The sequence below is a fragment of the Lepisosteus platostomus genome, chromosome 10 (assembly GCF_059453375.1).
Source record: "Lepisosteus platostomus isolate fLepPlt1 chromosome 10, fLepPlt1.hap1, whole genome shotgun sequence".
NCBI lineage: Eukaryota > Metazoa > Chordata > Actinopteri > Semionotiformes > Lepisosteidae > Lepisosteus > Lepisosteus platostomus.
This window is the reverse complement of record NC_142620.1, coordinates 9649621-9662013: the sequence shown is the minus strand read 5'-3', so window position 1 is coordinate 9662013 and position 12393 is coordinate 9649621. Positions and strand designations below refer to the sequence as shown.

The 12393-nt window shown below is 41.6% G+C and overlaps 1 protein-coding gene across 6 annotated transcripts in view; it reads left to right on the top strand.

The window, feature by feature from the left end:
- tmem63c (transmembrane protein 63C) overlaps positions 1 to 12393 on the top strand; it is a 47860-nt gene that overhangs the window by 11076 nt on the left and 24391 nt on the right. The window contains exons 1-2 of one of the 6 annotated variants that reach the window (XM_088648016.1): positions 1825 to 2129; positions 8429 to 8525. The exons of 1 other annotated variant lie outside the window; for it this stretch is intronic. The gene's annotated coding sequence lies outside the window, so the exon portion shown is untranslated. Of the gene's footprint in view, positions 1 to 1824; positions 2130 to 4569; positions 4768 to 5638; positions 5791 to 8428; positions 8526 to 12393 lie in introns of those variants that run through there. 4 more of the 6 variants (XM_088648014.1, XM_088648019.1, XM_088648017.1 and 1 more) reach the window with 4 other exon arrangements.

Genomic DNA, 12393 nt, shown 5'->3' with positions numbered 1-12393 from the left:
CTAGTTTAAGAGGTCTATCTAATATATCTTCTGGAAATGTTCCATTGAACTAATTACAGTTAAATAATGTTTTTGGCATCAGCCAGTAAAATCCACTTATGCACCTTCAAAGCATAAATGTTGGTCATTTTCTGATGATGTTTTCTAGTTCTAGACTGTGACGTAGTCCAGTGGTAATGAATGCAATAAAATGGGGCACTGTATATGAGTCACTATGGTGGTGAAGGTTCAAACTGAACAATCTTCTACTGTATTTGTTTGTTCTGATTGGTCAAAATATAGACAATCATGTAACTAAATCCGAGAGGTGTGGTAATCCAAATAATAGGAGATGGGTGAAGAATATAAAAGCATTTAATTGCACTTGTGCTTATGACAAATAAACTGAACTAAAAGCTAACAACCCATCTTATGTTTCATCTTATGTTTCATCCTGCAGTGGATTTCATCCTTTCATCCCCTGCAGCCCAGGCCAGGAAATATTTAGTAAACACTGAACTTTAAAAACGTTTTCCATTTTGTTCTTAAATGTCCGCTCAGAGATTACATGAGCCTTTGGTCATCCTAGTTCAAATCTCATCTCGTCTCACTTTTTAGCTGTAAACATGTAGTCAACAAACTATTTCTGTAGCTTCTTACTTTTTTCTAGAACAACTTAAGCAGACTTCATTCAGTTATATTCCATCTTAGTGAGAGCCAGCTAGCCCTCCTATAAGAAAATGAAAAGAAATTAAGACAGATTACAAATGAGAGGATACCATTCTGGCCATCTGGTAGCAGTTCATCCGATGATCTCTTCCACCCTGATTTCTTTCATGAAGCGGTTATCTGCTTCAACATCTTGGTTGCGTAGCTTGTTCCATACTCTCTCAACTCCATGGTGCACCATGTTCTTGGTTTTAAATGCACGTTCGCATATTGTGTTGCACATTTTCAGTTTAGCATCTATCAGTGCATTCCAAGGTCAGTCTGGGCAGGAGGTAACTATGTTGCCATTGACAATGACGGCACTCAGGAATCCTGAAGATCAGAAGAAAGACAGTTTGCAGTTTCATCTATGACAGAAGTGGAACAAGCTACAGTAGCTACAGTAGAGCGGAGCGGTGGCTCTGTGGCTAAGGATCTGTGTCTGTGGCTGGAAGGTTGCCGGTTCAAATCCTGCAGCCCGCAGAGGAATCCTACTCCATTGGGCCCCTGAGTAAGGCCCTTAACCCCAACTGCTCCAGGGGTGCCATACAATGGCAGACCCTGTGCTCTGACCCCAGGCTCTCTCCCTATCTGTGTGTCTCATGGAGAGCAAGCTGGGGTATGCGAAAAGATAATTCCTAATGCAAGAGATTGTAAGGGTTAATAAAGTGATGTTATTATTATTAGTCAGATACATATCAGTGTATAAGTTAAACATTTCCTTTTCAAGTTCACAAATAAAGAAAGAAAATCAAAGAAATGAAAACTGGGAGTACCGCTTTTGTGCTCTTTAAGATATCTGATTGTTAACACGTTACATTATTACAGCCCCCTAGTCGGATCTGGGTTTAAAGTAGCACATCTATCAAAAAGTAAATGGTTTACTAAAGACTAGATGTCTGCATATGTGACGTTTGAATTGGTTGAGAATAATTGTATGTATCATTTTTTTTGTTTGAATCTTTCTTTATTACAATGCCAGTCAGTTCGAATTTTATGACAAAAGCCCCCCAGTTTAAGAGATGTGATTAAAGCAGATATTAATAGAGCTTGACAAGCAATCAGTCATTTCTTCAGCCTGGTTCTCTGAGATGCATGAAACAGTGAGTGGGCAGAGGGGATATAAAGCGTACGTCTGCAGAGTGAGAGTCTGGGCACCTCCATGCATGCAGTTCCATGTGCGTATTTGTACATTCGTGTGTGCGGGCTGCTGGATTTCGGCTACAGGAAGGTTAAGGCGATCCTGCTGACTCATGGGATGCGATGCGTGACTGCAGTGCTGGAAGCGGAGCCTTGGTTTGTTGCTGATTCTGAAAGCAAAGAATCAGTTGGTTAATGAGGTGGAGCGCATCTACAGTATTCATTTCAGCCCTGAAGAGGCGAGGGTGGGATTTAATTCATACCGGCATGGAGTAGAAGATTGCAGGTGATGAAAAATCAAGGTAGGTAAAACAGCTATGAGACGCCCGCTAAAATAATCTCATTCATTTCTGAAGTTGTTGTTATACAGTATCTATACATATATAAACAACATTCATTTTACCACAAATGGTGTTTGTGTTGAGAACAATTCCAGAATTGTTAAACTCTCTCAGTCAGGGTCAGTTATGTTTTTTATCAGTTATATTAGTTTATAAGCAGCACCCTGATCTCTGTGGTGAAAGTAGGTAATATTTTGTGTTGGATTTCTAATGGGAAAATGACTATTTTCTGACTACTGTATATCCCTGTTGTATATGGGTTTGCCCTGCGACAGGTTCGTCTGTTAACAGGACACATTGCTTGTCTAGTGGGAGTTGTTGTTATTACTTCCTGTCTTTGTTGGAGTCAAGAATGAACTGTTTATTTTCTGCTCTGTTTGCAGTCTTTTGTACCAGGTGTTTTCTGAAGTAAGAGCCGGGGAGCAGCAGCCTAGAGTACTGCTCCTAGTCTAACTTCAGAAGCACAACTGGGGAAAAACTGATGAAAATGGAGGGAAGATAATTTGAAAACCACTGTCCTTATTTAACAACCTTCTGTGCTTGTTGTGCTGGTGGTTGATTTTTGCTTTGGTCTCCAGCTTTTGTTTGATCTGTACAATCCCAGTCTATAGTCGATAGTACCTTTGAGAAAGCAGCAGGCTGTTTAACAGTCTGAAACTATTCTTAAATTATATGTGTTAGCCTTTAACAACAATTTGATATATTTTGACTCATAGTAATAAATGGTTTAAAAATATTTTTTTCTGAAGACTGGATTTACTTAATTTTACACAAATTCACTTGATTAATGATCATGGTTTAAAGAAAACTTAATACAAAGTCTTAAAGAGAGAAAAGCTATATTGTACTTTTTCTAAAGAGTGAATCCAGAGGAAGGAAAATATACCTTATGAACTGGACACACTCATTCCCTCTGCCCTGTAACAATTAGTTCTTGGAAGAGTTTCTTTTTACCTGAATGCGAGATAAAAAAGAAGGTAAGAGAAAGATAGGTCAGTAGTTTTCTATCTGTAAACCATGAGTCACTCAGATTTCTTGACAGCTGTGGTCTTTTCTGTGCATCAGGAATGGTAATGAGTACATTACCATGCTGGGCAGTTATGATAAATGATAGATGCATTATGGGTATGAATATCTTGGACAGTTCTTGGACGAATTCATTATTCATCCATTCACAGTGCTACAGGAAACAGAATTGTCTTACAATTTATTATTCTGCATTTTAGCACATAAAAAGTCAAAGAAAGATCCCCCTGTTCTATCATCGCGATTGGACTAACGATCCAATATTAAGGTTGTAATTAATTGCCACAGCTGCTCTTAACTCCCATACTAACCTGGAAGGCTGTTAATTCTAATTGAAAAGAGTGCTGTGTCATACATTGTAAGGTATATGAATATGCAGTGGATATATTTTAAAGAACATTGCTGCACGATTGCTGTAGTTAATGTGTTTGCATACCATACCTTGCCTTCCTTGTTTTAATCTTCATTTTAGCTTTAATATTTACTCTTGGTATTTGTTGTGTAAACACTGTCAGACATTCCACAAAGAAGCAGCTCTCAACCCATGTGTTTAACCCTCTTTCCTCTTCCTTATGTTCGTTTCCTTTACAGCCAGGGTTACCATATGCTCTGGCCGTTATCTGAGAGGTGTGGTCCACAGTGCAAAGGCACAGCGAGTGCAGAGGTCGTTTAGACGCAGTGGTAAATAATGAAATCAAATCCAGACCTGACAGCCCCCTACATCTCATTTTTGTCCCTTTTTTACAGAACCCTTTTCTCGCCTTTCCCTGTTTTCCCTTTTAATAATGCTTAATGCTTTCTACTCCAATAAGCCCCTGAGGCTGAAACAGCTCGGAACAGCTGTCCCTGTACTGCTTGTTTTCTGCTGCTCTTTCACTCTACTGTTTCACTTGTTCCAGAGACGATGTCACCACCTACACTGAAATGAAAAAAAAAACAGTGGGAAAGGCTGAGCAACTCTTTCCTTCACCTCCCCCTCTCCGCCTTGATGATGGAGCTTGAAATCGTGATCGCTGACTCAATAGCTGGGATCTCCGAGTACTCTGTCCTTGCAGTGACATTGTTACTAGATATACATTTGAAAAAGGGAACATTTAAGCTTCTCAGTGTCAGTTTGCAATATTATCGTGTGTCATTAGTCATCATAGCCCTTTACTGCAAGAGATAGCAGTGTGTTCCCCTATCTGATGTGGGCTCTGTAGGTAACACAGGAATCTTCCCATTTGGATCATCTTCCCTCTGCAGAGTTTTCTGCCAGCTCGGTGCTCCAGCTGGGATTTGAAGTGTTGCAGCCATGAAGAAGTGCCAGGATAAATTTAAATTAATCTGGATTCTGTCCCGCCACCATTTCTATAAACAGGAGGCGTATCTTGTGCGTGTGTGCCCTGTGTTGTTGCTCCCGGAAGTTTGTTCCCAGTTTCAGTTCTCCGGCAGAGGAGTGCAGTAAACTGTTCCCTCCAGACTCACGAGTTAGTTTCGCACTTCTCTACCTGATGTGTTGTGCAGTGAGGCTTCTGGCACATGATGGCTTCTGAACATCATCTGGGATTGGGGAAGAAGAGGGTCCCCTCTGGTAGGTGAAGCTCTTTGGGATCCTTGTGTGGGATATTAACACAAGAAATCCTTTCCTTAAGCTGTTGTTGAAGCTGTTATCCTGGCAGATATCCTGTGAAGAAGGCTACACAGTGGAAACATTGTGATTCTTTTCTTCCCTTTTCAGCAGGGACTAAACCTTTACTTGTTCCTTTGCAGCCTACGCGTGCTGACGCAGCTCTCTACTTCACAAAATCTGCCCAGTGCACATGTTTAGAGTCAACAATGAAACACGCATCAGAGGACACAAGTGGAAACTATATAGAAGTGCATTTTAAATGAAAACAGGAGGCACTTAGGGTTGTGAAAGTACGGAACAAGCTACCCAGCCATAGATGATACCCTGGCTTTGGCTTCTTTCAAGAGATTCTTCTTTCCGAATCGTCTCTTCTTGCTTGCAATCTTACTAACTGTGTGTTGTGGGAGAGGGGGTCTGGGTACTTCCATCTCCATAAGATAATGCCATTAAACCCAGTGGTTGGGCATTTCCTATCTTTGTTGTGCCTTGTTTTTACAAGTGCATTTCTTTTTAAAATCTGGGTTGAAAAAAATAAATGCGCACCAGTGAGCAGTATTGCCAAGTTTAATTCTTGTTGACCTTTATTCCTCTGATTGAGGATTTGTGGCATTCTGTGAAATCCAATAAGCTGAGCTTGGTGTGATGCATGAGAACGTTCTTCTGGCTTGTATATAAGGTACTAATAAGCTTTTTTAAGTGCAGCGTGAATGCATTTTAATCTTTTCTGTTTAGTTTATCTTATCAGATGTGGTAGGGAGGCTGGCTTAAGACAAACCGAAGTGTTGGGAAACGTTTCCAAAGTCACCGGAGAGAAAAGTCACCTAGCAGATTCTTTTTTCTTTTCGCTTGAAAATCTCTGCAGCAAGAGGGTAATGTTTTGAAATTCTCCTCAGTGCTCCAGAAGCATGACTGGGATTCGTAAAGCAGTTGACATGACAATCTACCAGCAAGGACACTGACAGTTCTTTGGACCATTAGGATGAGGTTTGTCATGACCTGTTCTGTTGGCCATGTGTTCACCTCTAATCTCTACAACGTTTGCAGCTGCAGGATCTCCTATCATAGAGAGAAATGAGCTTTGGACTGCTGACTCAAGTAGCCATTAGTGTGAGAATCCTGCCAAGTCAGTTCAAATGAATGTCTGTTTGTGGCGTATATGATTGATTCATTTTTCGCTAACAATGCAGCTGGAGAGCATTACATACGGTTCTTGTGTTGCTGTTGCTACTGTTTTCATAGGCAGAGTGTATGTGAGCTCTCACAGGGTCTGTATGCTGGCTTGTGATACTTGATTGATTAGTACTCAATGAAGAGCATGCTGACCCTCATTAGCATTCCTAGGCAGCATGATATGTGGTTTATGAATATACAGCCCTTCATCTGCAAAGGACAGCAATGGTTTATACTCGTTAGATCTGCCATTCAAATACTGCAGCAGGAATGTATGTGAAATGATCACCATTGTTAAATAATTCCCTGTAATCTCCCCTCGGTTTCCAGATAATGGGAGCGAATTGTTGATGCAGTGATGGAGTGCACCTTATCGTCCCTTTTTTGAGTTCAATGAGTCAATGTTGCACCCTTGCTGTTTGCAGCAGTGCAGTGTAGAGGAGCCCCAGCTCCTGTCCAGGGCTGCTGGAGGAGAGCTGAACGAGAGGGACTCCTGTGGTAGAGGGCAGTGGTGCAGTGGTGATGGGGGAGTCCCAGAAGCATGGTAGCTCGTCACAGCTGGTCAGATCGAGCCCTTCCTTTGCGGAGATTACTCGGGTATAGTGACGTCGCTTTGTCGTTTGCCTTCCCTAAAGATTGCGATGATCTTTAAAAGTGTGTCTCAAGAGCGTTAAAAGTAACAAAGCTTCCGCTAAGTGGGCAGCTGAGTGTAACGAACAGTTCTTTCCGGACCCTATGCGGACGACACAGTCCGACGGAGTGGGGAAACACTGGGGAAACGTCATGCAGGAAAACGGGGCTGAAGACAGGGGGGCGTGTCCAAGGTGCGCTGGTGCACGGGGGAGGTGTGGCCGAGGCGAACAATCCAAGAGTAATCCTTAGGGAAAATCCAAAACACACGAGTAAGTCCAAAACCAGGAGATCCATCAGAACAGGAATTAAAAATCACGAAGGCCGGGTCGGAACCGGCGGACGGGGAACAGGAACGGGAACCGAGGTTAAAACCTTAACGGGACCAGGCGCTTCCTGGTCCCGGACTCGCACGATATGGAAATCAGATGCAGAGCCCGGATGAGCGTCAGCGCCTGGCTTTTAAGGGGGAACGGGAATAGGGATAGGTGCAAACAATAGGAGGGAACGAGGAAGAGCTGGAGCTCCCTTAAGAGGAGGGGTTAGCGATCGTGACACTGAGGTGGGCTTTTCTGAAGGTAGCCATTAACTTTGTGGTCGACCATGGTTCATTAATTGGTTAATGTTAACCTACTGTAAGACTCACTTTCAAAACTAAGAGCTATAAATGCGACAGGTGTTGAAATATTTTTTTTTAGTTCTGTGACGATCTGTCTAGCCGGTGGAAGGTGACAGCTGCATGACAGCTCCTTTCTGGTGACAATAACACATGCCTCCCTGTTGTTTACCCTAGAGTGTTGCGGTCTTAACTTGAGAATTCATAGCTGAATCCCCTTGCTTTTCTGTGGCATCCTGTACCTGTATTCCAGTCCACTGTGTGTCCACAGGTGTGGTACCTGATTGTCTGCGGTGAACAGTCAGGACACTTAGCACCTTTTTGGAACCCAGATCCATTGAACTATCTCTTCCCATCATGCTGCAGTTATAGAAGAGAGACTCGGAAGTCTTGTGCACTTAAATGTAATGCCGTTTTCATCAAGCGGTTGTGTTCATTTATTTGATGGAATCATTATGGGATGTGAGTAAAGCTGGCTGGAAGTGATTCCAGAACGCACCCACTCACTGTATCAATAGAGCCTTGTTGCTGCATTGGCAATCCATCTGTGACATATTGATATTGAAATATTTCAGTCCTGGCGTATTTCATCTGTGCATGACATCACTGCTGCCCTTAAACCTGGGGCATCAGCAGGATGGATTGGCCCCAGGAGGGCACAGAGCTGCCAATGCACCAAGCAGAGGCCTTTGAGCACTTCACTAATGAAATAAATAAAAACATTAAAAACTCCGTGAAGTATCACTATTTGATTGCTTTTGTGGTTTGTTCCAAAAACTTGTTCTTGGCTGCAGGATATGAGGTACATTGGATTCACTGCAAATGCTTTCTCTTGATTAATTTTGATTCTTATATGAATAAATCTAATTAATCTACATCCAAAATATTCAGATAGTGTTTTAAATATCATGGAGTTTATTTAATCCACTGTAAAAATGCTTCTTAGAGTGATATGCAGCAAACTGTAAACCCAGGGACAATAAATTCTACGTTTATATGCCTGCACTGTATTCAGAACAAGCAAGTATCCAGTTACAGTGCGAAGCTTGCATTTTGAGAAATGCTAAAAACGGCTTCTGTCCCAATTTTGTTTAATTGCAATCTGTCACAGGCTGTGTGTCTCAGCAGTATAATGGTTTTGCTGATGATTCTGAAGCCTAATGGGAGAACTGAGTCTGTGTCATGACGTGCTGTTCTCTCTGTTAGGAGCACCAGAACCTTCTGACCCGCTGATTCTGTCCTCTGACCCCTGTACATGGGAGACCTGGGCTTTTCATTGATCTGAAGCCCTTCCTGGTAGAAGGTAAGAAGGATCTCACTGCAGAGAGGTAATGACTTAAACTCCATACAGGTACAGAGCCACAACAATACTTGCCAATATGGTTTATGTTATTTCTGCAAAAGGCAAATATGCATAATTGGGATGTCAACTATTTTTTACCTACTTTAATACAGCAGTCTTAACAGAACAGAAATGAACAGAAATACATGCTGCCTCTGTACATTATAAATAGGTTTAGTATAAATAGTGTTATGCTCCTCATTATTTTACTAGTTTAGTTGTTATTTTGTTGTAGGTTTCAGTATTTAAACATTTTATTGGTGTTAATGCTAAGATCTAAAACTAAAAAGATTTAGATCTTAAAAAAAGAAGCAGTTCATATTCAAATAACAAGGCAAGAAACTACTTTCTGTAAAAAAAAGCTTACTGAGATTTTTATAGTGAGTATGTTCTTGAAGAGGAGATAATTATATGTTAATAGCAGTTAAACACGGGTGATTACTACTCTCATTTAACTGTTTGTTCAACAAAACAGCCCAGAAATAGATTCCACTGAGCCTTCAAACAATAGCTGTCTGTCACCATTATGTCTTTATTTTCATTTCTTTTTATCAAACGAGCTTCTTACAGCGCTGGAGTGGCTCTGAAGATAAAGCGTTGAGGTTCCCTTCAAGAGTTTTTAAAAGGGAGATGATAACATTATATTTGAGGATGTTTTTGTAATGATGCCTAATTGCACTTGCTGAAAGAGGCAGAGATATCCCCATTCTCACTTTAAGATGTTAAAAATATACGTTCCACACGATAATAATAAAGCACTATAGACTTCCTCTTATTAAGAGTTTGTTTCTTTTCCGTGTTTTTGTAATGCAGTTTTTCATCAAAAGTTCTTGTTCAGCCTTCGACCAGCTTTCTTCCCAGTTGAGCTTGTTTCTGTGGTTCTAACTTTGGATCCCATGACACTCTGATTCATGTAATAGTCATGTAATCTTTTCACAAACTAGTGGTGCAAATTAACAGCAAGCTGTTTGTTCTGTTGGGAAGTTGTGTAAGAGTTTTGTGTGCCCATAAAAAGCGTGTCTTTTTTCCTTTGATGCCTTGTTAATTGTTTTTATGTGGATCTGCGTTTGGCGTTGATCTGGCACTGAATGGATTGTTACAGTATTGCTGTAGCAGTCCCTGCCTTGTCATTGAGAGTCATGCCAAGCCTGCATAAAAAACAAACACTTAGCTGATAGCTTAGTCAGGGTTACCAGTGTGAACTGAATTAATAAAGTCCCCATGTGGACTAATAGCCAGTGTGTCTAAGAGAGTACAACAAAGCCGTATTACATTTGATGTGTTTCTATCAAGTGCAGTATCACACATTTAAAAGGCACTGTGAAATATTAATGAATCACATCTGTAAAAATGACATTAAGCTTTCAGCAGTCTCCACTACGACAGAGGCCCATCCTTCTGTTGTCCTTACGCTGCTTGTCCTACTGAGGGACATGGCACTGGAGTCTATTCTGGAGGCCTAGAACACAGGACCGTCTCACTCTCCCTACTGCCTGAGGCTGTGTGACTCCTTTGCAAGACCAAACAACAGTGTAGAACAACCAATCACATCCAGCCAGCGTGGCCTCGGAGGCACACCGAACCGAGCGCCGAACAGCTCTGGAATTAAGAATTGGGCAGAAAGGTGCTCACTCTTTGCATTTCGAGAAATGACACAACTAGCTTGTTGTGGTTGTAGATCAGCTACTCCTAGCCTTTAGACCTTAATGATTTGTAGGTGGTTTCTAAACCCAGCTGCACTGTGGCTATGCAAGCTTTGGTTCGAAATCCGGGGCGAAGTCCAAAAGTCCAAATCTGGGTGATCCAATCGAGGAAAAACAAGACGTGGTTAAAAGCCGGAACGGGATCCAGTACAGGGACAGGGAATAAAAATGGGGTGACGAGGCCAGGCGCTCCGAGCCCCGGACTCAGCAGGGTCAGGACGCCGATAGGAGGCCTGTGCCCTCAAGCCGCGGGCGTAGGGCGACTTGATGGTAGGCGGGGCCTCCAGGCGTCCGTCTTCCAATGCAGAGCCCAGAGTAGCGAGAGCGCCCGGCCTAAATAAGGAGGGGCAGGATTGGGGGCAGGTGCACATAATTAGAAAAATAAGAAAGAACCGGAGCGCCCTTAAGAGGAGGATTTACGATCGTGACACCCCAGGTGTATTGCACAGTTGGTTTTACTACTATGGAGTACATACAGAAGATGAAAAATTATATCAACTGTATTACCCAACAAAGGGCAGTATATTGTTTCTTAAAGGAGTTTCTACTCTTTGTAAAAGCATCTGTATGCTCATGTATGCTCAGCTGGATGCAGGGGGGTGAGCTTATAGTCTATTAACTGCCAAGATGATCTTGCAGAAGTCTGTTGGCAAACAGGAGAAAATGAAAATGGTAATTTATGTCTTTTTAAGCTCCAGCAAGAAACAGCTGGAGTGGATAAACAAACTGTTCACGTGATCCTTTGAGATGTTAATGAGAAGATTCTTCTGGTGTTCTTGTGAGGCAAAACAGAAAAAAAGGAAAGTTTCCCTTGAGCGCTGTGAAGATTTTCTGCAAGCACTGGATTTCAGAAGCAGGGAGAGCTGTTGCTCTGGCTTGTACTTCATCGATCTTTGTCTTCCACTGCTCCATCGCTGACTAAGTAGGTTGAAATCTTGGCTGATTGGCAAAAAGTGAAGAAAGACAAATACCAGTCGTCTTTGTGTGATATCCTCCCTGTGGAGTCCTGTTATGCTCATTATTGGAAACGAGCTCAGAGTAACTTCCTATGAAGATTTGCGGGTGTCAAAGTAGACCTCTTTGTGCCTGTTCTGTTATTTCCCTAAATATACAGAATGGCTTAAGAAACATAACTTCTCACTGCCATTCAGTGTAGAAAAATAAAATCTTCCTAAACAAGAATCTCTTCCAAATCAGAATAGTTTGGCGTTGTCACGGTCCACAGCATGAGTTATTTTCATCAGATCTTTTTTCATGGGGAAGCACACTATACAAAATATCTTAACAAGGAAAAACAATTACATTTTCTCCCCATCCCCAAAACCCTTCCCAGGACGCAATTCCTTCCCCTGTCTCCTGATCACAGGAATCCCAATCAGATGGCGGTATTTACCCAGGTATATTACCTGCTAGGACCACCTGCCGACAAGCAAGGAAAGGTCCCACAGACTCTGGGGAGGCTCCTGGCAGCAGTAACGCCAGCCAGCCCTGTGCCCTACAGTATCCACCTGTGCCACACAGACATTTCGAGGATGAGTCATCATTCAGCAAAATAAGCACTTGGGTGCCGTGGAGAACCACAAAATAATTTGACACTGCTCACAACTCGCAGCTCACAAGCGAAATGAGCAAACCTCCCAGTAACAACGGTCTCACTGAGATATGCGAAAAGGAAGGCTGCCAAGGTAGTATTAAAGTGAATTCAGAACATTTGCTTTTTTTGTTTTGTTTTGGAGTAGTATACCTTGTGAATGAGATGAGGTTTCTAGTCACAACCGATCCCGCTGTACTAAGAACAATCTAGTTCTGCAATGAGATCACTACAGTTTCTATAGTCTAGCATACTTAGAGGCATATATAAACATAATAAAAAAATATATTAAAAATAATAATAATCCCTATTTACTGACAAAGATTTTCCAGAATCTGTGTTTTTTCTCAGTTTGTATTGATTCAAAAGGTGTTTAGTGTTTCTTTGATATTATATTAATATGTTATGTTGTAACATGTATTACTTGATTTCATTTGTTTATTGTTTTATTTTCTATTTTGACCATTTGTATTCAATTGATATTTAATACCTGCTGGACATGATGTTTGTGACTACGACAGTACATTGAAATTCA